The sequence below is a fragment of the Miniopterus schreibersii genome (assembly GCF_964146895.1).
Source record: "Miniopterus schreibersii genome assembly, chromosome: 21".
NCBI classification, from domain to species: Eukaryota; Metazoa; Chordata; class Mammalia; order Chiroptera; family Miniopteridae; genus Miniopterus; species Miniopterus schreibersii.
Genome location: NC_138123.1, coordinates 18074135 through 18098631, shown reverse-complemented (window position 1 = coordinate 18098631; position 24497 = coordinate 18074135). Strand labels below are relative to the sequence as shown.

The window sequence follows — 24497 nt, the reverse complement described above, 5'->3', positions numbered from 1 at the left end:
TGGGCATGTGCCCTGACGGGGAACTGAACGGTGACCTCCTGATTCATAGGTGGATGCTCAAGCTCTGAGCCACGCTGGCCAGGCGATCATTTTACAGTTGGTAAAGACATTAGAAGTTACTGTCTCCTTTTACACGTTGAGAAACTAAATTATAATAGATAGTGTTCCACTCAGCCATTTAGGGGATAGAATTAATGTTATTTAGTAGTGTACTTTACTCCTTTTAAATTTAGCTTGTTGGCTTTGATACTAAAAAATGGAAAGCGAGTGAGTGAGCTGTACTATAATTTTATGGTGCTTTAATCCATCAGGAAAATGAACAATTTACATGCTTTTGAAAATTTGTGGTCATGTTATAGACCCTAGAAATTTAGAGATAGGTGAGATATAGTCTCTATCCTTAGGGAAGAAAGAGGCAAAAGTTGATTATATATGATGAGAACAGGAGTTCTGAACGTGAGGGCCTGAAGATAGAATTCAGGTATTCTGAATTTGGACAAGAAAAAATGTACACTAACATCTAACTAAAAAGTAGCATTTCTTTCCATTATGAATGAAAGCAACAAGCAATATTCACTTACCTGTGAGTATGTCACATGTAGAAATCACGTTTCACATCATATAGTTGTTGCAGATATTTATAAATATTGTTTATGTCACTTTAATGGCAGATCTTGTTAGTTAATGCTTTAATAAAGAAATGTCTCTTACTATATCACAAACTTTTAAAAATACTTCACAACTGTATTTCGCTATACTTGGTTTCCTTTGTATTTTATGATTTAAAAAAACATTCTGAGTGCCCTGCTGGTGTGGCTCAGTTAGTTGGGCGTCATTCAGTGCACCAGGAGGTCGCCTGCTGATCCCTTGTCAGGGCACATGCCCGGGTTGCTGGCTCAGTCCCCAGTAGGGGACATGCAGGAGGCAGCCAATTGATATTTCTAGCTCATCAGTGTTTCTATTTCACTCCCTCTCCCTTCCTCTCTTGAAATCAATAAAAGCATATGTTTAAAAAGAACATTCTGAGAAGAGGTCCTGAATCTTCACTATGGCATAAAAAGATTAGGAACAATACAGGATGTGATATGCTGGGCTTAGGTATGGGGCATTATGGGAAGACAGAGGAGCCAGGGGACAGGTGGGGTTGGCTCAGGATGACCTGTGTCCTGCTAAAAGGCTGAGCGCTGGCTCTCTGAGGCGCAGTGGCTGTTCGCCTGGATGGCAGAGGTGATACAGTGAGGGAGGTGCACTCCTGAGTATAGCTGAGTGTAGGGTGTTCTGGGATGTGGAGGGCAGTGATACCAGTCTGCTGAGCTAGATGACACGACTGATGGAAAATTGCACTTTGTCTTCTAGATGTCATCATTTCTTGGATGTCAACAGTCACAAAGTAGAAAAGACAATATAAGAGTAAGTCAGTTTTATATGTAGGTATATATGTACATACTCAAAATACATGTATTTTTATAGATCTTTTTATTAATATAACTTTATAATTATCAGTTGATTTTAAAAAGTTTATGAAAAATTCATTCATTCTGATCTCAGTCAAGCTGCCAGTTGGAAGAGATCAGCTGAGGAATTTCTAAATGCATTCCTTCTGAACATAAAGGAAGGCATTATATCATGAGATCTCTGTGGTGTATTTTACATTTCCAGTCTGATTATTGTCAACTCGTTTGTGTTAATTAAACATCCATTTTCTCAGTATTGCTCACTGGCTAGAGCAGAATACCCTAGAGACTGACTGACTGAAGAGTTGCCATGAAGCCCAGTGTGCCTCAGGCTCGAGATGAAAGATGCTCTTGTTTAGTCATCTCAACCCAGCCTACTGTGAAAACAGAGATCAGATGGGCACATATAATAGCAGTCTTTTATTTATTTATTATTTAATGTTTTTATTGATTTGAGAGAGAGAGGGAGAGGGAAGGAGAAGCGAAAGGGAGAAGCATCTATCAGCTGCCTCCTGCATGTGCCCTGACCAGGAATGGAACCAGCAACCTTTTGGTGCGTGGGATGATGCTCAGCCAGCTGAGCCACACCTTAAGTGTTTTATATATTTTGTTAATCCTCATGCAAGGACATTTTCTCTACTGATTTTTAGAGAGTGGAAGGAGGGGAAAGAGGGGGCCGAAGAGAGAGAGAGAGAGAGAGACATCCGTGTGTCAGTTGGTTCCTCCTGCACACAACGGGGATGGAACCTGCAACCCAGGTACCTGCCCTTGACTGGGAATCAAACTCACAACCCTTTGGTATGCAGGCCAATGCTCTACCCACTGAACCACACTGGCGACCAGGACAGTCTTTTAAATGTCTTCTCAGCACTTGGTAATAAAAACCTCCTATAAAAGACTCACTGGATGGCTAGGTGCTGTTGTAAGCACTTTTATATTCAGTCATGGGTCCCCAAGACCACCCTTGGCTCGAGAATTCTCTAGAGGGATTCACAAAACTTACAAAAAGCTGCTTTCCTCACTGTTACGGTTTATCACAGTGAAAGGATACAGTTAAAAATGAGCAAAGGGAAAAGATGCCTAGGGTGAGGCCCAGGAGAAACCAGCCACAAACTTTCAAATGTCCCTTTCTAGTGGAGCTGCATGAGAGTGCCCTTAATTCGCCCAGTGACAGTGTGTGACAGCACATGCAAAGTGTCTCAAACCAGGGAAGCTCACCTGACCCTTGGTGTCCAGGGTTTCTGTTGGGTGAATCACATGGATGTGCAGTGATAGGAGCCTCACCTTAGCAACTCAGTCTCCAGCCCCACAGAGATCAAACCAAGACCTCCGGCGTTCGAAAACGGGCATGTACCATGTCACATTGTTAGCGTACATGGTCTGGGGTATGGCCCAAAGCCTCTAGCATACAAAACCCTCTTCTCGCCCTGGCCAGTGGTGCTCAGTGGTTAGAGCATCAGCCTGCCCATCGTAGGGTCGTGGGTTCGATTCCTGGTCAAGGGTACCTACCTGGGTTGCAGGTTTGATCCCCCGCCCTGGTTGGGTGTGTCGGGGAGGCAACCAATGGATGTGTCTCTCTTACATCGATGTTTCTCTCTCCCCTCCCTCCCTTGCTTCCACTCTCTAAAAATCAATGAAAACCTCAGGTGAGAATTAACTAAAAAAAACACCACACACAAACCCTCTTCTCTGCAGAATATTCCATGGGCTCAGGTTCTCTCTTGGGAGCCAGTCAAAAGCCAGTCCTGAAGACCGTTGAGGTGTTCGCAGTTTGGGCGGCCTAGGCCTCCTGAGTTAACTTGTTTAACCTTCACAGTAACTGTTATTGATAGGTGACCCCTTTGTCTACACTGTGGGAATTGGTGTCCTAACGAAGAGTACTTTAGACAATTTAAAGAAGGGCTATAAAGGTATTTCTGGAAAAGAGAGAGCTGCAGTCTTCGAGTCCATGCCAAGAGGGTGAGAAACACCGCATGTATTATTCCTCCAAGAGAAGGAGGCAGATCTTTTTTTTTTATTCTCACCAGAGGAAATTGTTTCCATTGCTTTCAGAGGGAGTGGAAGGGAGAGAGAGAGAGAAACATTGATGTGAGAGAGACACATAGATTGGTTGCCTCCCACACGTGCCCCAACAGCTGAGCCCGAGCCTGCAACCGAAGTATGTGCCCTTGGCCGGAACTTAACCCAAGACCTTTCAGTCCTCAGGCCAACACTCTAACCACTGAGAAGACCAACCAGGGCCTAGGGCTAGATCTCTTCTTTTTTAAAAATATGTATTTTTACTTATTTCAGAGAGAGGGAGAGAGAGAAACATCAATGATGAGACTCACTGATCGGCTGCCTCCTGCACACCCCCTGCTGGAGATTGAGCCCGCAGCCCGGGCACGTGCCCTAACCGGGAATCGAACCTCGATTTGCTGGATCCTAGGTCGATGCTCAAGCAACTGAGCCACGCTGGCCGGGCTAGATCTCTTCTTGATTACATTTTGTATAGCTTTCTCGGTAGCTTGTGGAATTTAATAAACAATCCCTATGACACCATAATATTAATAATAGAAATAATGGCAGATGTTTTAGAGCGCTTAGTACATGCCAGGCACTGCTGGTCCATAACCACCACTTTTAGTAGTTACTGTTACTCACTTGGGGAAGGCAAATGCCTTAATTGCAATTTCATCTTTACAATGAAAATGTCTATATTGTGCAGAATAATGAAATGAAACAGTGAGTGTTGCTTCTGATTTTTGTTTGTTTTTTGTTTATCCTCACTGGACAATATTTTTCCATTGATTTTATAGAAAGTGGGAAGGAGGGAGGGAGAGAGAGAGAGAGAAACATCGATGTGAGAGAAATATCGATTGGTTGCCTCCCAGGCTTGGGATCAAACCTGCCACCCAAGTACATGCCCTTGACTGGGAGTCGAACCATGACCCTTTGGTGGGAGGGTCGATGCTCTAACCACTGAGCAGCACTGGCCAGGGCACACTTCTGATTTTTACTTTCACCTTTCCATTGCCATCTCCAGACATTTTTCTGTGCAGCCCTGGCAGGAGGGCCCCCTGAACTCCGCGGAACTACATCCCCAGCTCCGCTGTGGCACATGCCTGGTGCTGCCCCTGGTGCTAACCCTAACCCCTCCTCCTTGAGCCATCCCATCCTTTATATTAACCTCAGGTATCGTCTCCATGCATACTGTGTATTTCGCTTGTTTGTCATGTTCATTATTATTTCCCGTGTCTCCCTTTAATGTGAGTTTTACAATTGTAGGGCTCTGCCTCTGGTTTGTTCTTAGGCACATAGAACAGAGTACACAATAAATATTTGTTGAAATAAGTCTGTGTGATCCTTTCTGCCTCACTGTTCCTCTCTGCCCTCTGCTCCCACCCCAGTTACACAGGGATCATAGGTCGACGCTCAACCACTGAGCCACGCTGGCTGGCTGGACCGGATTCCATTTTTTTTTTAAATATATTTTTATTGATATCAGAGAGGAAGGGAGAGGAAGTAGAATTGCTGACTCGTGGGGTCAGCTTCTGTTTAACCTTTTGCAACACTGCCAAGTTATTTCCCAAAGTGGCTGTATCATTCATGTTCCCACTAGCAAAGTATAAGGGCTCCAGCGTCTCCACATGCTTCTTTTTTCCTCTCCAGAGGATATTTTTTCCGTTGCTTTTCAGAGAGAGTGGAAGAGAGAGAGAAACATCCATGAGAGAGACACATCAATCGGTTGCCTCCTGTATGCACCCTGACGAGGGCTGGATCGAGCCTGCAACCAAGGTACATGCCCTTGGCCAGAATCAAACCCAGGACCCTTCAGTCTGCAGGCCGACGCTGTGACCCCTGAGCCAAACTGACTAGGGCTCTCCATACTCTTGCCAACACTTATTGTTTGTCTTTGTGATTACAGACATCCTAGAGAGTATATAGTCATACCTCACTGTGGTTTTGATTTACATTTCCCTAGTGACTAATGGTGTTGTGCAGTTTTCATGTGTTTTTTTTAGCCTCTGATATGTCTTCTATAATGTTCATTCAAGTCTTTCATCCATTTTTAAAAATATATATTTTATAAATTTTAGAGAGAGGAGGGGAAAGGGAGAGAGAGATAGAAACATTAATGATGAGAGAGCCATTGATTGGCTGCCTCCTGCATGCCCCTGACTGGGGATGGAGCCCACAACCTGGGCATGTGCCCTGACCAGGAATTGAACCATGACCTCCTGTTTCATAGGTCGACACTCAACCACTGAGCCATGCCAGCCGGGCCAAATTTTTATATATATACTATCTTATTTAACCTTCACACGAACCTTATGAGTTTTGCTGTTGTTATTTTACATGTTAGAAAACTGAGGCAGCAGCCGGTAGCTAAGTGACTTGCCCACTAAGTAAAAGGGGATGACCCGATAGGACCACTCAGCTGTCAGGCCACTGCCTCACGTGACAGGTCAGTGCTGGCCATGGGCTGTGCCACATTCCTGCCCCAGTGGCCTTGCCCTCCAGCTGGCTGCGCTGGCCGCCTTCGTGGTGGTCTCGGGTGGTCTGAGGGAGCTCCAGGCCTCAGGGACCCTCACTTTCTCCACATGCTGCTGTTGCTCAGACTGAGCCACGGGCCAGCCAGGTTCAGGAGTGGGAAGTAGACTCCACCACTTGATGGGCAAAGTTATGTGTTTTCAAACTGTTACACCGGCCTAGCCCCGAGCAGGCTGCTCACCAGCCCTTCCTCCCTGCTGAGCCGCTGGGCCAGGGCTGTGAGTCGCTGTCTCTAAATGTGGTAGTGCTGAGACCCACCTCCCACCCTACCAGGCGGTCCTCGTTCCTTGCTTAGCTCCCCTCCCCTTCCCCTTCAACAGAAATGAGGATAATAGTTAATGTGGGTCACGTGCCACTTGAAAGCTTAATTTTCCTCACAGCCATGCTGGTTACTGACCATCCACTTCTTAGCGGAAGATAAAAGCATTCCTTTTACCTTTTTTGTTAATTCTCACCTGAGGATATTTTTCCATTGATTTTTAGAGAGAGTGGAAGAGAGGGAAGGGGAAAGAAACATCGATGTGAGAGAGACACAGCCATTGGTTGCCTCCCACACGTCGCACACTCCCCAGTCAAACCTGCAACCCAGGTACATGCCCTTGAGCAGGAATTGAACCCACAACCCTTTGGTCCACAGGCTGGCGCTCTAACCACTGAGCAACACCAGCCAGGGCTCCATTGTGTTTTAATTAGGTAAAACAGCCATGTGTTTCTCAAGTTGAAATAGTTGGCACAGAGGTACATTCAGAGAGATCTGGCTCCCGTTTCTGTTTCTGCTCACTTTCTGCCTCTCCTGTAGGGAACCGTTTCTGTTAGATTTTCTTTTATCCTTGTTATGATACTTTTTGGAATGGAACACGTGTGCATGTATTCCTTTTCCTCTTTGCACGTTACATAAAATGCAGTACAAGCCGGGCTTTCCAACACCTGCTTGATTTTTTGTGGGTAAAGAACATGCCCAGCTTTTTCGCAATGGGTTTGCCGCCAAAACACAGGTGTCTTCAAAACCACCACTAACAAACCCAAAAAGGGAAAGGAAAAGACTCGTATCAACATTGTCGTCATTGGACACGTAGATTCCGGCAAGTCTACTACTACTGGCCATCTGATCTACAAATGTGGTGGGATCGACAAAAGAACCATTGAAAAATTTGAGAAGGAGGCAGCTGAGATGGGGAAGGGCTCCTTCAAGTCTGCCTGGGTCTTGGATAAACTGAAAGCTGAACGTGAGTGTGGTATCACCATTGATATCTCCCTGTGGAAATTCGAGACCAGCAAGTATTATGTGACCATCATTGATGCCCCGGGACACAGAGACTTCATCAAAAACATGATTACAGGCACATCTCAGGCTGACTGTGCTGTCCTGATTGTTGCTGCTGGTGTTGGTGAATTTGAAGCAGGTATCTCCAAGAATGGGCAGACCCATGAACATGCCCTCTGGCTTACACACTGGGTGTGAAACAACTGATTGTTGGTGTTAACAAAATAGATTCCACTGAGCCACCCTACAGCCAGAAGAGATATGAGGAAATTATTAAAGAAGTCAGCAAGAAAATTGGCTACAACCCTGACACAGCAGCATTTGTGCCAATTTCTGGTTGGAATGGTGACAACATGCTTGAGCCAAGTGCTAATATGCCTTGGGTCAAGGGATGGAAAGTCATCGTAAAGATGGCAATGCCAGTGGAACCATGCTGCTTGAAGCTTCGGATTGCATCTTACCACCAACTCGTCCAACTCACAAGCCCCTGAGTCTACCCCTCCGGGATGTCTACAAAATTGGTGGTATTGGTACTGTCCCTGTGGGCCGAGTGGGGACTGGTGTTCTCAAGCCCGGCATGGTGGTCACCTTTGCTCCAGTCAATGTTACAACTGAAGTAAAGTCTGTTGAAATGCACCATGGAGCTTTGAGTGAAGCTCTTCCTGGGGACAATGTGGGCTTCAATGTCAAGAATGTGTCTGTCAAAGATGTTCGTCGTGGCAATGTGGCTGGTGACAGCGAAAATGACCCACCAATGGAAGCAGCTGGCTTCACAGCTCAGGATTATCCTGAGCCATCCAGGCCACATCAGTGCTGGGTATGCACCTGTGCTGGGTTGTCACGCAGCTCATACTGCTTGCAAATGTGCTGAGCTGGAGGAGAAGACTGATCGTCGCTCTAGGAAAAAGCTGGAAGGTGGCCCTAAGTTTTTGAAATCTGGTGATGCTGCCATCGTTGATATGGTGCCTGGCAAGCCCATGTGTGTTGAGAGCTTCTCTGACTACCCTCCTCTGGGCCGTTCTGCTGTTCGTGACATGAGACAGACAGTTGCTGTTGGTGTCATCAAAGCAGTGGACAAGAAGACAGCTGGAGCTGGCAAAGTCACCAAGTCTGCCCAGAAAGCTCAGAGGCTAAATGAATATTATTCCCAATACCTGCCACCCCAGTCTTAATCAGTGGTGGGAGAACAGTCTCAGAACTGTTTGTCTCAATTGGCCATTTAAGTTTAATAGTAAAAGACTGGTTAATGATTACAATGCATCGTAAAACCTTCAGAAGGAAAGGAGAATGTTTTGTGGACCATTTGTTTTTTGTGTGTGTGTGGCGGTTTTTAAGTTATTAGTTTTTAAAATCAGTACTTTTTAATGGAAACAACTTGACCAAAAATCTGTCACAGAATTTTGAGACCCATTAAAACAAAGTTTAATGAGAAAGAAAAAACAAAACATGCCCAAGGCTCAGCCCCTCTGTGGCCAGAGTGTGCGTCCTGACTCCTCTCCTGCTGACCGGCTTTCTGTGTCTGTGGATGGGCATCGGGTTTCTGATCCTTGCTCTGCATGTGTAAGGGGCTGAGCTTGCACATTTCGCTCCAGTGTGACCTAGGAAAGATTTCTAGGACAGGGTGCAGGTGACAGGGTAAACGTGTGTGTCCTGCTGCTCCCACCAGATCCCTCAGCACCGAGGCGGTGTCTTCTCGATTCCCAGCAGTGTACAGAGTGGCTTTCTCCACAGCCTCACCTGCACAACGTGTCCACCCCCACGTGTTCACACTCATTTCCACACAGTGTGTCCACCTGCACAATGTGTCCACACTCACAACGTGTCCACCCGCACAATGTGTCCACACTCAACAATGTGTGTTTTTTTGCCCATCTGATAGAAAGAAATGGTATCTCAGTGTAATTTTAATTTACATTTTTTAAAATTATGAGTGAACCCAGCCGGGCGTGGCTCAGCAGTTGAGCATCGACCTAGGATCCAGGCGATTGGGGTTTGATTCCTGGTCAGGGCACATGCCCGGGTTGTGGGCTAGATCAGTGACTCTCTCATCATTGATGTTTCTATCTCTCTCTCTCCCTCTCCTTTCCTCTCTCTGAAATCAATAAAAATATATTAAGAAAATAAAAATTACGAGTGAGTTTCGTCATCTTCCCAAATGTTTATTTCTGCATTTCTCTTGAAAACTTTCCACTTCTTTTGACACTATTTCTACCAGTATCAGGTGGTTGGTCTTTACTGTTGTTTTCATTTTTAGCAGCTCTTTAGTTCGGTTTCCCACTTTGACATTGGTCTTGTTCTGCTTATCGTATGACCGTTTTTTGTTGCTGTTTTGTCATGTAAATGTTTTTTGAGTTTTATAACATAACAGTCTTTCTCTTATTACTTCTGGGTTTTGAGTCATAGTTAAGAAAGTTTTTCTCCCACCCTGGCTGGTGTGGCTCAGATGGTTGGAACAAAGCCCCATACACCAGAAGGCTATGGATTCCATCCCTAGTCAGGGCACCCGCTAGAGGCAACCGGTCGATATTTCCTTTCTCTCTTGCCCTCTCCCTCCCTCTGTCTCTAGAATCAATGAACAACTTATCCTCGTTGAGGATTAAAAGAAAAGGGTTTTAGCCTGGCTGGTGTGAGCATCAACCCAGGAACCCAGAGGTCACTGGTTTGATTCCCGGTCAAGGCACATGCCCTGGTTGCAGGCTCCATCCCCACTAGGGGGCGTGCAGGAGGCAGCCAGTTAATGTTTCTCTCTCTCCCTCCCTCTCGCTAAAATCAATAAAAACATACTTTTAAAATTTTTTTAAAAGAAGAAATCTTTCCCACATTTATTTAAAATATCCCTTTATCTCTAAATTTCCATATGCATTTGGGTTTCTTTGTAGATTTTTCACTATTTCATTGTTCTGTTTACTCAGGTACCAGTAGCGTTTAATAGGGTTTTCCTGGCTTGTCTTGCTTATTTGTTTTTCTAGATGCACTTTATCTTCAAGTGTCTGGCTCCACCAAAACACACACCTCAATGGCATTTTTACCTCGATGGCATTTTTATTCAGATGTATTCACTCATAGGTTAATGAATTAATTAGGACAATGAGCCACCCCACTCTTCCTGCTGTGGCTTCCCTGAGTTCTAAATGTCTGTCTGCACCCTCAGGCTCCCTGAGTCCCAGGGAAAATCCTGGGTTCAGCACCAGGGCCAAGGCTGCTCTCCGCCTCCCCAGTGCCCCTTGCCCTCCTCCCACAGTGCTCATGCCTGGGGCACAGCCCTTCTCTGCTGATGGCTTCAGGGACCCCTGGTGACCTGGAAATTGGCGGTTTGCCCAGTGTCTGCACAGCCAGCACCTCTGGCTGTGCTCGAATGTCATTGCATCCCTTTATCTCCGGGTTGTGCAGTATTGCTCATCCGAGAGCTCCTCTCCTACACCTCCTGACAGCTCAGCTTCTCTCCTTCCACTGCCCCCACGGCCCCCAAAGTGCCTGGGTAGACCAGCAGCCCCTGCCCCACATGCAGGACCCCGCTGTGGAGAAGGGATGCTCCTTGCTGCATCTCAGTCCTCTGTACACATGGAGTCCTCCTCCCACACTTTCCACCTTGGGGGTGCAGGACTTCAGGCTTCCCAAAGTGTCCACGTCCTGCAGTGAGGTTTCCCATTTGCAGGGCCTGGCAGTGGTCTGCTCTCCTACAAAGCATTATGTAGTCTGGATTGGGCAGCATCCTGTGTCTCTCAGTGACAGGAGGGTGACTTGCATGGTTGCTCTGTGCAGTGAGCCCCTGGAAGCAGACAAGGGTTCTGTACGTCATCTGCTTAGCTTGGCACCTGATGAGGTATTCAGTAGGCGCCTAGTCAGTGCTTAGTGAATGCTTGTGTAGCAGACTTAGGAGCTAAGAAATTGTGACTAGGGCCTGGGACATGGAATGAATGGGCTAGTTCATAAATCGCAGGCTGCTGGCCCTGCCATCCACGTAAGCCTCGTGGTCTGCACCCAGGCTCATCCCTCGGGGCCCCTGTACCCTGAGCGCTGTGTGGTTTCTCCGTCCACTGGCAGGACGCTGAGGAGTGCGGACGTGAGACACTATGTGCCCTGCACTGCCTGGCATGGGCATCCCCATGCACTGTGGTAGTTGCTTTCTTTCTGTTGAGAGTCACATTCGAACCACTGTTAGCAACATGTGGATAAAATGTGCGGGACACCTTGTCTTAGAAGCAGACCCTGCCCTTGTCGCTCACACACACTCTCAGGGTGAGTAAAAGTTTGCTTCTGAGCCTGTTGCCTGAATTTTTTCAAAATGAATTGTCCTGCCTTCGTCTCTCCCTAATTAACCTACTGCCGCCCTTTAGTGTCTCCTCTTTTACAGCTAAACCCAGTATTTGAAAATGTTTCCCTCTTTCTTATTTCTAAAACCAAACTCCTCTCCTGGAGTATATGCCAGGAAGTATGCTTTGTTGGCATATTTACACTCCTTTTGTGAAATCCAGGGTCTTGTTTGGGATACGGTGTAAATAAAATAGATGTGAAAGTGACCATGTTGTTTTAAAACAGCAGTTTTATATGAGCATAATATTTTCACAAACTAAAACGGAAACTTCTTTATCTAGTGTGTCTGTATCTTTTGAGAATGTGGACACAGCTGAGAAGAAACTCCCTGTTCATATCTTAGATGGTCTGACCCTGAGCTACTAGGTACGTGCTGACCCTCTTTGTAAGAACATTGTTTTCTGTTAAAATTGAAACGTGTGTGTAATGGGCTACTTTCTGTTCCGATTTTCTGTTTTTGTTTTCTTAGGTCCTATAGCCCATGGACATTGTTATAAGTTTGGAATGTCAAAAAATTTATAATCAGATGTTCCTTCTCTTACTACAAATAAAGTGGGCAAAATATAGCCTGAATGTTTTACTATTTGGGGGTAAGATTTGTTTTCAGCAGGTAAATGATAATTTAACCCTAAAAAAGAGGTGGGTGGTCTGGTCATTTTTCACGTATATACAAGTACTAAAATGACATGTATTCACAGCAGCACTTTTACAGATGTCAGAATTAATGTCCCAGAATGAAATACCAGAAGTTGTATATACAGTTAACCTGAAATACAATAACTTGATTAGGAATTTAGCAGAATAATAATTCATCTTAGGTTATGTGGAAAATTATTTATTTATTTATTTATTTATTTATTTATTTATTTATTTATTATTAATATGTTTTTATTGATTTCAGAGAAAGGAAGGGAGAGGAAGAGAGAGAGAAACATCAGTGATGAGAGAGAATCATCGACTAGCTACCTCCTGTATGCTCCCTACTGGGGATTGAGCCTGCAACCTGGGCATTCGACTGGGAGTCGAATCAGTGACCTCCAGGTTCATGGTTCAATGCCCAACCACTGAGCCACACTGGCTGGGCAGTTATGTGAAAAATTTTAATGATAAGTTTATGTGACTTTCCCTTTAAATTTTGCCAGGGAAAAGTTCTTTATACATCACAAAACTCATCACATCCAACATACTAAACATACCTCTTTCCTAAACTGAATTATCTATCCTCTCATACCTACAGCTACAGCAGATGGTGAAACAGTCTTAGCTCCTCCCCAAATACACCCAAAATGTAACACTGAAGGCCCGTTTCCCTCAGTTCCTTTCACCCAGTAAGTAAGTGGGTCACGTCCAGCTTTTAACAAAGAAATTACACAGTGTACTAGAGGACAAAAAACCAAGCAGCAGCAGCAGACTCAGATTGTACAGAGGTGTTGGAATTATCAAACTGGAATTTACACTGATGAGGATTAATGTGCTGAGGGTTCTAATGGAGAAAGTGGACACATGGGGGAGCAGATGGGCAACGTGAGCAGAGACGGGAGCCAGCAAGTGGACATTTATAAATTACTTCAACAGACTACACCTCAAGCCTACAGAACATTCACCAAGATAGGCCACATTTTTGGGCCATAAAACACACCTTGACAATTTTGTTGTTAATTCTCACATTGATTTTTAGAGAGAGTAGAAGGGAGGGGCAGAGAGAGAGAAAGAGAGAGAAACATTGATTGGTTGCCTCCCTCACGCTCAACCCAGGTATGTGCCTTTGATTGGGAACTGAACCCTTTGGTGGGTAGGCCAGTGCTCTAACCACTGAGGAGCAGTGCTGGCCAGGGACACCTTGACAATTTTTAAAAATAGAGATGATACAAAGTGTGATCTCAAACCACAATGTGATTAGAAAACCACAGGTGCTGTGTGGGGTAGGCTTGTGGTGACCAGAGGTTGGAGTGACCCCTGGTTCCCGAAAGAAGGATGCGATTCGCTCGTTTGGGTAATGCTGAGGATGTTAGGTAGAGGACAGGTGGGGGAAGTAGCTGGGTGGGGGATATATCTGGAGAGCGAGGGGCCTCCCAGCCTTCCTGAGGCAGCACATGAGGTTACAGGCCTTAGAACAGGTGTGAGGAAGGATCCAAACCCATTCTCACATGTGGATGTCCAGTGGCAGCAAGATTTGTTAAAAAGACTACTGTTTCCATTATATTGTCTTAGCACGCTTGTCAAAATCACTTATGTCTGTACCCTCAGGCCTATTCCATTCATCTCCGTCTGTTCTCAGGCCACTATCACGATGTCATGACTATTGTAGCTGCATAGTACGTTTTGAAACCAGGGAGTGTGAGCCCTCCAATTTTCTAATTTGTTAAGATTGTTTTCCATATTCTGGATCAGTTGCATTTCTGTATGGGCCTTATGATCAGCTTGTCAAATTTTGCAAAAAAAAAAAAATGATTCCAAGATAGCTGCAGATTGAATGGAAGCTACACTGACACTCTTCCAGGACCAAACTGGAATTACAACTAAAATAGAGGAAAACCATCCTGAATAATCAGCTGCAACTGAAGATGAGCTGGAGAGCACCCTTATAACCAAGGTCCTAAAGTGGAGACCACATAGAGACGGGTAGGAAGTGTGGAGGCCAAGAGGGCTGGCTGGGTTCCCACAGGCAGTAGCTGAAGGTCTGGAGGGAGATCTCAACTGTGGAGGTTCCTACTGAGGACTCTGGGGCCTAAACCCCAGGCTGGGCTTCCCAGCGCAGAGCACCAGAACTGAGAAAGTTGCCCACATAACATCTGGCTGCAAAATGCAGCCGGGTTTCTGTCTGCCAGGGAGAGTCGGCTGGAAATGCAGGTAGTCTCTTAAAGAGCCAACACATAAAGTTTTGTGTGCAGCCACTCACCTTGGGCTCCGGCAGAGGGAGGGCAGAGTAGACTAGAGCAGTGTCAGAAGAATCTGGGGTTTCGGGCTCTGGAGATGGAGCTCAGAGGGCGGCCATTTGGATTCCTGTGCCGAGAAATTCCCCCATACATGCAGAGGACATCTTTCTCAGGCAGACCTTTGGTCCTGTCCAAATGCACCCAGCCGCAGCAGAGGGAACAATAGCCAGCCCAGCAGAGGGAACCACAAGCCTTGGGTTGTTGATAGCTCTAAATGGCATGTACATAAGGCCACTCACAAAATGTGTCTGACATTGGCCTGCACCAGAGATCCACCTAATACATAGAAACAACCCAAGAAACATAAAAACAAGCCCCAAGTTAAAGAATAATAGAAGTCTCCAGAAAAAGAGCTAAGTGAAATGGAGATAAAATATTTATCAGATATAGAGTTCAGAATACTGATTGTAAGGATGCTTAACAGCATGAGAAAAGATATGGAAACTATGAAAAATGACCAGTCAGAAATGCAGAATGACATAGCAGAAATAATACAATGGAAGGAATAAACAGCAGATTAGAGGAAGCTGAGGATCGGATTAGTAAATTAGAAGACAGGGTAGGAAAAAAATCAATCAGACATCCAAAAAGAAAAAAAACAATTAAAAAACAGGAGGACAGTTTAAGGGAGCTGTGGGACAGCATTAGCATAACAATATTTGCATTATAGGAGTGCCAGAAGGGGAAGAGAATAAGCAAGGGATAGAGAATTTGAAGAAACAATGGCAGAAATTTTCCCTAACCTCGTCAAGGAAAAAGTCATACAAGTCCAAGAGGCACACAGAGTCCCAAGCAAGAAGAACCCAGAGAGGCCCACATCCAGACACATCACAATTAAAATGCCAGAAATTCAAGACAAAGAGAATCTTAAAGGTAGTAAGAGAAAAGCAATCTTTTACCTACAAAGGAGCTCCCATAAGGCTGTCAGCTGATTTCTCATGAGAAACTCTATAGGCCAGAAGGAAATGGCATGAAGTATTAAAGGTAATGCAAAACAAGGATCTGAAACCAAGACTACTCTATCCAGCAAGGCTGTCATTCAAAATAGATGGTGAAATAAAGAGCTTCCCAGACAAAAAAAAAGGCTAAAGAAGTTAGTTCATCACCACCAAACCAGCATTGCAAGAGATGTTAAAGGGACTGCTGTAATAATAAGATGAACTAGAGAGAAACAGGCATAAAGAATTAAAATGGCAATAAATAAGGACCTATCAATAATAACCTTAAGGACTTTAAGGAAGAGATCAACTGTCAGGAACCAGCCTGAAAGATGAACAAACCTGAGTTCGAGCGGTGGGAATGAAACAGACAAAGTTATGGGATCAGGAGGACTGCCCTCTAATGAGGAACAGCACCAAATGGCTTCAACGCCTTTATTATATAGTAAGTAACAAACAAATGATAATGCGGTGAGGGTGATACAAACTAGTTCCTTCAAAGCTGCATAAACACTCTTTCAGAGTAAATATCCTGCCTCCTGCATGAGCCCAGACCTTGGTAATTTCTTTATCTCGGCTCCTCATGGGAACTTGTGGGGAGGGTTGAGTCCTTGGCTCCAGGCCCTCAGGCTACGTGGACCATGTCCAAACACGTAGCTGGCTCCCAACATTAAGGGTAATTGGGAGGGTCGAGTCCTTGACTCCAGACCCTCAGGTGGCATGGACCATGTCCAGACAAGTCACCGGCTCCCAACAATCAACAGCAATACAGTCATAGTCGGGGACTTTAACACCCCACTGACTTCACTGGATAGATCTTCCAGACAAAAAGTCAACACAGAAACAGTGACTAAATGGCACACTAGATAAGATGGATTTAATTGATATTTACAGAACATTTCATCCCAAAGCTGCAGAATTCCTCTCAAGTGCACACAGGACATTCTCAAAGATAGATCACATCTTAGGACACAAAACAAGTCTATAAGTTCAAGAAGAGTGAAATATCAAGCATCTCTGATCACAGTGGCATGAAATTAGAAATCAACTACAGTAAAAACACTCAAAAACCTTCAAACACATAGAGGCTAAATAACATGTTACTAAACAAAGTATAGGTTACCACCACGATCAAGAAAGAAAGAAAAAAGTTCCTGGAAACAAATGAAAATGAACACACAACCACTCCAAATCTATGGGACACAAGAAAAGCTGTCCTAAGGGAGAAATTCATAGCACTACAGGCCTACCTCAAAAAGCAGGAAAAATTTTTAGTAAGCTCTCTAACCCTACAACTCAAAGAATTAGAATGCTCCCCTGTGAAGCCATCTGGATCAGGGCTTTTGTTTGTGGGGAGTTTTTTTTATTACTGTGATTTCATCTGTTGTTACTGGCCTATTCAGGTTTTCTGATTCTTCCTGATTCAGTTTTCCATGATCTCACTCATATGTGGAATCTAATAAACAAAACAGACTGAAGAACCAAATAGATCCAGATTCACAGAAGCATGGAACAGACTGATGAATCTCAGTGGAAAGTCAGGGGGAGGGGAATGGGGGGGAGACATTAATCAAAGAACTTATATGCATATATACATAACCCATGGACACACACAATAGTGTGGTGAAGGCCTGGGGGCACAGATGCAGGGTGGAGATCAATGGGGTGAAAAAGGGGGATATCTGTAATACTTTCAACAATGAAGAAATTTTTTTTTTTTTTTTAATATATCTTTATTGACTTCAGAGAGAGGAAAGGAGAGAGAGAGAAACATCAATGATGAGAGAGTCATTGATCAAGCCTGCAACCCGGGCATGTGCCCTGACCGGGAATCGAACCCTGATCGCCTGGATCCCAGGTTGCCGCTCAACCGCTGAGCCATGCCCGACAGGGCAATGAAGAAATTTTTTAAAATTCTGCAAAAAAAAAGGATGTTGGAATTTTGATAGAGATCGCACTGAATCTGTAGATGAGTTGAGGGAGTGTTACCATTTTCTCAATATTTAATTTCTAGCCCATGAACATGGGATGTCTTTGTTTTTTATTTAGGTTTTCTTTCTTTTTTGACAATGGTTTTTTTCTTTTTTAGTATACTAATCTCTTATTTTTGTTAAATGGTTGTTTTTTTCCTTGATGCTATCTTAAGTGGATTTGTTTTCATTTCATTTTATTTTAAAAAATTAATTCCCTAATTCTACCACCCCTGGTCAATGTTTTAAAAAGGTTTTTTAAATCGATTTTTTAGAGACAGAGGAAGAGAGAGGGAGAGAAAAAAAATGAATATGAGAGCAAATACCAACCAGCTACCTCTTGCACCCCCCCTCCCCCCATGGATCAAGCCTGTAACCCGTGGTGACCTGACAAGGAATTGGACCCACAACCCTTTGTTTCACGGAAGGACACTCAACTGAGCCACACCAGCCAGGGCTCCATTCTATTTTCAATTAGTCATTGTTTGTATACAGAAACTGATTTCTGTATGTTGATCTTGTATCCTGCAACTTTGATGAACTTGTTTACTAGACAAGATCATGCCTTCTGCAAAGAGATCATTTGCCTTCTTCCCTTCCAATCTGGACGACTTACTGCATTTACTAGCCTGATTGTCCTGGCCAGAACCTCCAGGGCAGTGGTGCATGTGGATAACAAGAGAAAATACTCTTGAAATCAAGAAAAATTGACATTACAGTTAATATAATGCAATTATGGGGGGATCTTCATTAAAATAATTGCTGAAATCACTGCAAGAAAAAAAAGTGAAATAAAGATGTGAAGTTGTAAATTCTTTTTGCCTCTGTGTTCTTACCCAGCACTGCTTGCTCTTCAACAGAATTCATTCAACATGTGTCCTAAAGTCGTTTATATTTTGCTCACTTCCAGTTTTGTTATGAAGGCATACTTGTCAGTGTAAGGAGAACACACTTTACTGTTTACTGAAACACAGGCACCCAACTCTACGGGCCTCTTGCGCAGGCCTAATTCCGCCTGACCGGCAAAATACCTTCAGAGTAGAAGGTGCTCCCAGTCCAGCCCCTGCCTCTCGCTTCCTTTCAGTTCTTGGAATGAGTTTTGTCAGCTGTCCCTAAGACTTGACGATTTCTGCCCAGCGTCGTGGCTCAGTGCTTGAGTATCAACCTAGGCTCCAGGAGATCGGGGTTCCATGCGCCTTTCGGGCTCAGTCCCGGGGAGGGGGGTGCAGGAGGCAGCCGGCCATTGCTGTTTCTACCTCGCCCTCTCCCTTCCTCTCTCTGAAGTCAGTAAGCTGTGTATTTGTTGAAAAATTTACGATTTTTAAAGCATATTTTAACCGGCATTTTCCGTCGTTTTAAATGAAGTTTGTTCTGAAGCCCAGCCTGCCAGTCCAGGCCGCCGGCCCAGCGCCAGGTGCTCGGAGGCGGCCTGGGAGGCGACCGCCGTCGGTGGGCGGCGCCGGCGACTGCACGGGCCGGCGGCGCTAGTGCGCGCGACGCTTTCACACTATTAGGAAGCTCAGAACCGGAAGCGAGTGTCCCGTACAACGTCCCACCAACGCGCGCGGAAGGCGCTTCCCACCCAAGATTTTAAAAACTCTCCAAGCCCCGGCTGGGCGGCCGTTGGCTGGGCGCCCAGGGCACGGAGGTCGCCAGCTCGGTGCCCGTCGGGCACACGCCGCTTAGGGCTCCGTCCCCAGCGGGGCGCGGGCGGGAGGCGGCAAAAGTAATTTAGAGGACGTGGCAGGAAGGGGGGGCGAGAGGAGAGGGAAGGGGGAGAGAAAACAGCCCGCGCGAGAGGCCGCCCCACGCGAGCGGTCACTCGCCATCAGCCCTAGCTGCGCGCCCACGCCCGTTCCTTGAGGCGGAGGGGGCGCCACCCCGAGCAGGGCCAGGGCTGGGGCGGGCTCGTGCTCAGCTCGCGGGGGGCGAGGCCTGGGGGGCGCCGGGGGCGGGGACGCGCCTCACAGGACCCGCCGGGCCCCCGGCGCGCATGCGCGACGCCCAGCGGGCCGGCTTTGCCCACGCCCCGCCTCTGGCGCGTCAAGCCCCGCCCCTCGGCCCGAAGCCCCTCCCACGCCCGCCCTCACGGCTCCACTGCGCAGGCCCAGACTCCGCGCGGCCGCTCGGCGGGCCTCAAGGCTGCGAGGGCTTCCGGCCCGCAGGAGGCGGCCCCCGGCTCCCGGCACGGACGCGCGGTTCCCCTCGGCACCAGCGGCGCCTGAGCCCCGCGCAGTCCGGTCATGTCCACAGCCTGAGGCCTGCTCAGCACACCTTCCGTGGGACGCCTGAGCCCGCGGGGCCGCCGCCGGCGCCGGAGGGGAACCTGGAAGGAGCTCAGGGTCTGACTTGACCCACGGCCCCGGGCCCTCCCGCGGGAGCCCCCGGCTGTGTTGCGGGGCAGGCTCTTCGTGGGTAGAGAAACGTCGTGTTTCGTAGGAACAGCTGCGCAGCTCCTCACCGAAGGGAAAGAACCCGCGGGATTTGACTGGGAGGGGCGGGGAGGGGAGGAGTCAGGCCGGCCTCGGTTATGGCGCTGGAGCCGGTTCGGGACGCGGGGGACAAAGGGGACGGAGCGGGTTTGGAGCGAGGGAGGCCGAGCGGCCGAGGTGCGGGCCGCGGCTCTGTGGGTCGGGGCGTCGTCCCGCCTGCGGGCTGCGGGCTCCGTTCCCCATTCCCCGGGCTGGGCGGTGCGGGGCAGCCGATGAGAGCCTCGCCCGCCTCGGGAGGACTTTTAAAAGTTTTACTTGCAGCCGGGAGCCTGGCCGAGAGAAACAGCTGGGAGGGGCGCGGGAGCGGCCACGGAGACGGCTGGACGAGGAAGGTGGGTCCTGGGCGGCCGTGGGGCGCCGTCCGGGCCGGGGGAGGGCCCGGAGCCGCCGCCCGCGCGGCCCCGCCCCCGCCGCCCTGGCCCGCGCGGCCCCGCCCCCGCCGCCCTGGCCCGCGCGGCCCCGCCCCCGCCGCCCTGGCCCGCGCGGCCCCGCCCCCGCCGCCCTGGCCCGCGCGGCGGCTGACGAGGGGTGCGCAGGGCGCGCAGGCCCACCCCGAGGCGCGGGGTGCCGGGGTTCTGTGTGAAAGGAACGCGTGATAAAAACTGGTATGTTCCCCCTCAGAAAGGCAAGCGAAGAAACCAGCAGGCCTTGCGCCTCCGGCCTTCCCCGGAGACCGCAGGACGCCGCGGGCCGCGAGCTCTGCGAGGCCGGGAGGGCGGAGGCGCGATTACAGCCGCAGACTCGTGGGCCCTCGCCCGTGGTTTGGCCACATACCCCGGACGTGGAAGCAGCGTGACGAACCAGGAGACACCGTGTCCCGCGGGGCCGCGCAAAGGGTGTCGCAGAGACGGGCAGTGGGTGGACATGGGGCTTGGAAACACCCTCCCAGTCCCAGGGCTCCCTTTTTCTCCCTTGACTGTGTCACTGTCAAGTCCAATGTCATGAAATTTTCCTCATGTTCTTCTGGGAGTTTTACTTAAGGTAATGACCCACTCTTTCCTGTGGGTGTTACTCCTCGCCCGGCATTTTCCCCATTGATTTGGGGCGGGGAGAGACATCTATCAGCTGCCTCCCCGCCTGCAACCAGGGAGTGTCCTGAATGGGAATCATGCTGGCAGCCTTTTGGCACCAGGGGACACCCAGCCGGCTGTGCCGCACCAGCCAGGGCTATCCAATTTCTTTCGTTAAAAATTACAAAAAAATACATGTCTTTATTGATTGCAGAGGGAGGAAGGGAGACAGAGAGGGATGGAAACACCAATGAGGAGAGAGTCATGCATGGGCCGCCTCCTGCACGCCCCCTGCTGGGGATGGAGCCCGCAACCCTGCCTGTGCCCTGGCCCCGAATTGAACCTCCATCTCCTGGATCCTAGGTCAATGCTCAACCGCTGAGCCATGCCTGGCCAGGCTGATTTTTTGATTTTTAGAGAGAAAGGAAGGGAGAGAGAGAAACATTGATACACCGATCCACCACCTCCCATAGGCGCCCTGACCAGGAATGGAACCCATAAGATTTTGGTTTATGGGTCAATGCTCCAACCAACTTTTCTAATGAAAACTTTCTCAGCTAACATTTCTCTTAGCCCTTCTTTCCCTCTATCTTCTAAGTTTTGGTAGGCTGTGTTTTCATTTCCATTTCTTTCAAGGTGTTTTCCAGTTTCCCTTTTTTTTTTTTAATATGTCTTTATTGACTTAAGAGAGAGGAAGGGAGAGGGGGAGAGAGAGAAAGAGAGAGAGAGAGAGAGAAGCATCAATGATGAGAGTCATTGACCTGCTGCCCATGTGCCCTGAGCAGGAATCAAACCCCATGTCCTGGATCCTAGGTCGATGCTCAACCACAGAGACACACCGGCTGGGCTGGTTTCCCTTTTGATTTGTTCTTTGACTCATTGGTTAAGAGTGTGATTTTTAGTTCTACATATTTGTGAATTTTCCTACTGTACTTCTGCTACTGATTTCCAGTTTCATTTCATTGTACTAAAAAAAGATGCTTTAGCCCAGCCAGGCGTGGCTCAGCGGTTGAGCGGTAGTCGGCCTAGGATCCAGGAGATGGAGGTTCGATTCCCAGTCAGGGCACATGCCCGGTTGTGGGCTCGATCTCCGGTCCGGGGTGTGCAGGAGGCAGCAGATCAATGACTCATCATTGATGTTTCTATCTCTCTCTCCTTGTCCCTTCCTCTCTCTGAAATCAATAAAGATATATTTTAAAAATAATAATGAAATAAATTTTAAAAGATGCTTTGTATGATTTCAATCTTTTAAAATTTCTTAAGACTTTTTTTGTAGCCTAGCATATGGTCTGTTCTAGAGAAACCTCTGTACGTGAGGAAAATGTGTATCCAGTGTTGATTAGTGTTCTGGATGTCTTTTAGGTCCAATTGATTAAAAAGACTTAGCTCTGGCCAGTGTGGCTCAGTTGGATGGGGCCCGTGCACCAAAAGTTTGCCTGTTTAATTCATGGTTGTGGCGCATACCTAGGTTTCCTGCTCTGTCCCCAGTCGGGGGCATGTGGGAGGCAGCTGGTAGATGTTTCTCTCTCCCTCGCCCTCTCCCTCTCCCTTCCTTTCTCTCTCAAAGTCAATTTTTAAATCTTTAAAAAAAACTTATTACAAAGTTACAGTAATCACAACATACAGTATTCATAAGTATGGTCCTGGCATGAAGACAGACATACAGACCAATGGAACAGAATAAAGGGTCCATAAATAAACCCTCACTTAGGTGGTCAAATGACGTTTAACCAAATAAGGAAACAGAGTACTTGAACAAATGTCCTTAGCATATTAATTGGTTTAAAAAAGTGTGTGATCTGATAATTCCAACATGTCTGCCAGTCCAAGTCTGGTTCTAATGCTTGCTCTGTCTCTTAAAAGTTTTTTTTCTCTTTGGTATGCTTTGTAATTTTTTATAATGTTTTTTTAAACTGATTTTAGAGGGAGGGAGGGAGAGGGAAAGGGAGAGAGAAAAATCATAGGTCAATGCTCAACCGCTGAGGCACACCAGCTGGGCACATTGATTTTTTTAAGAGAGATTAGGAAGGAGGGAGGGGAAGAGAGAGAGAGAAACATACATGTGAGAGAGATACATTGATTGGTTGCCTCCCACAGGTGCCCTGACACAGGCTAGGACTCAAACCTGCAACCCAGGTATGTGCCCTTGTCACTCTAACCACTGAGCCACACCCATCAGGGCCTTGCAGGAGTTTTTAACTCTCAGACTGGTTCACGCTGAACCTTCAGCTATTTGTCAGTTTTTGTTTAGGTTTTCCTACCCTGGTGTTGGCTGCAGTAGAGGTTTCTGTTCATAGGTTTCTGCGCTGTTAAGTTCTGATTCTCTGTAGCTTCCTGTTTGTCTCTCCAGTTTATGTGTCAGCAGTTTGCCCTGTGACCTCACTTCCTTAATGGACCTAAGAAGAGCTGTTGGTTTTCAGTTCATTTGACATTTTACTTATTAGGACAGAGTGACAAACTTCAAGTTCCAGACTTGAAACTGAATCTCTATAATCTCTGTCTTTGTTGATATTCTCATTTTGTTCGTATAGGAACCTGTCAAAAAAATTTTTTTTCCTGATTTCCTTTACTCCTCCGTATGTGTTAGTCTAATGTAGCTCATTGACCATATTTATGACTGTTGTTTCAAAGTCTTTGTCAAGTAAGTCTGAAGCCTGTGTTTCTTTAGGGTGAGTTTCCTGAGATTTATTGTGTTCCTTTGAAGGAGTCAGGTTTCCCTGCTTTTTTGTATATTTTGTGATCTCCCATTCAAAACTGGGCATCTGAAGAAACAGGTACATTTCCAGTCTTTGTGGACTGTTCATGGGGGTGGGGAGTGGGAAGCAGGGAGACCTTCACTTATGGGTGCAGCATGAAGGCTTAAGGTCTTCTCAGGGCTTTTCTGGTCATGCATCTTTCTCGAGCCTGTGTGTATGTTTTTTTGTCTTTCCCTCCCAAATTCTCCTGTATACATACACAGCTGCTTTTTTTTTTTTTTTTTTTTTTTTTAATATTTTATTGAGTATTTTTTAGTGAGAGGAAGGGGGAGAGAGAGAGAAACATGGATCATTTGCCTCCCACACTTGCCCTGACCAGGGATTGAACTGGCAACCTAGGTATGTGCCCTTCCTGGGAATCGAACCCACCACCCACAGGATGACACGCCAACCAACTAAGCCACAGCTGCCAACACTACACAGCTGCTTTTTAAAAAGTCTTATTTCCTCGGGGCCTTAGATGTTCTATTGTATTATTCTACCCATAATCTCTTGCCCCTGCAGCTCTCCACCATGCTCTGGCACCCTCCTGCTTTCATTAGCCTCCAACCTGCTATTCAAACTGATCTGCCGTCACCATCAGCACTCTGAGTCACACAAGACAGAAAAGTCCCAACAGCCCACAGAGAAGTCAGAGCAAAGAACTTCCACTTTTTCCTTCCACCCTGAGGAACCAGAAATCGAGTGGCTCCCTCCTGACTGTTCCATGCCAGGGAGGCAGTGGGCCTTGAAGTTTTTGTTTGGAATATTTTGAGCACAACTCTTTTCTGGTTGTGTGTTCACTTAGTTGCTACAGATCCTTCACTGGTTTCTAGAGTTCTCACAAAGCT

The 24497-nt window shown here is 47.0% G+C and overlaps 1 pseudogene across 1 annotated transcript; it reads left to right on the top strand.

The window, feature by feature from the left end:
- Positions 1-1218: 1218 nt before the first annotated feature.
- LOC308550311 (elongation factor 1-alpha 1 pseudogene) lies at positions 1219-8689 on the top strand (annotated as a pseudogene). The gene is made up of 2 exons: positions 1219-1235; positions 6939-8689. The product of its transcript is annotated as an elongation factor 1-alpha 1 pseudogene (transcript).
- The last annotated feature ends 15808 nt before the right edge of the window (positions 8690-24497 follow it).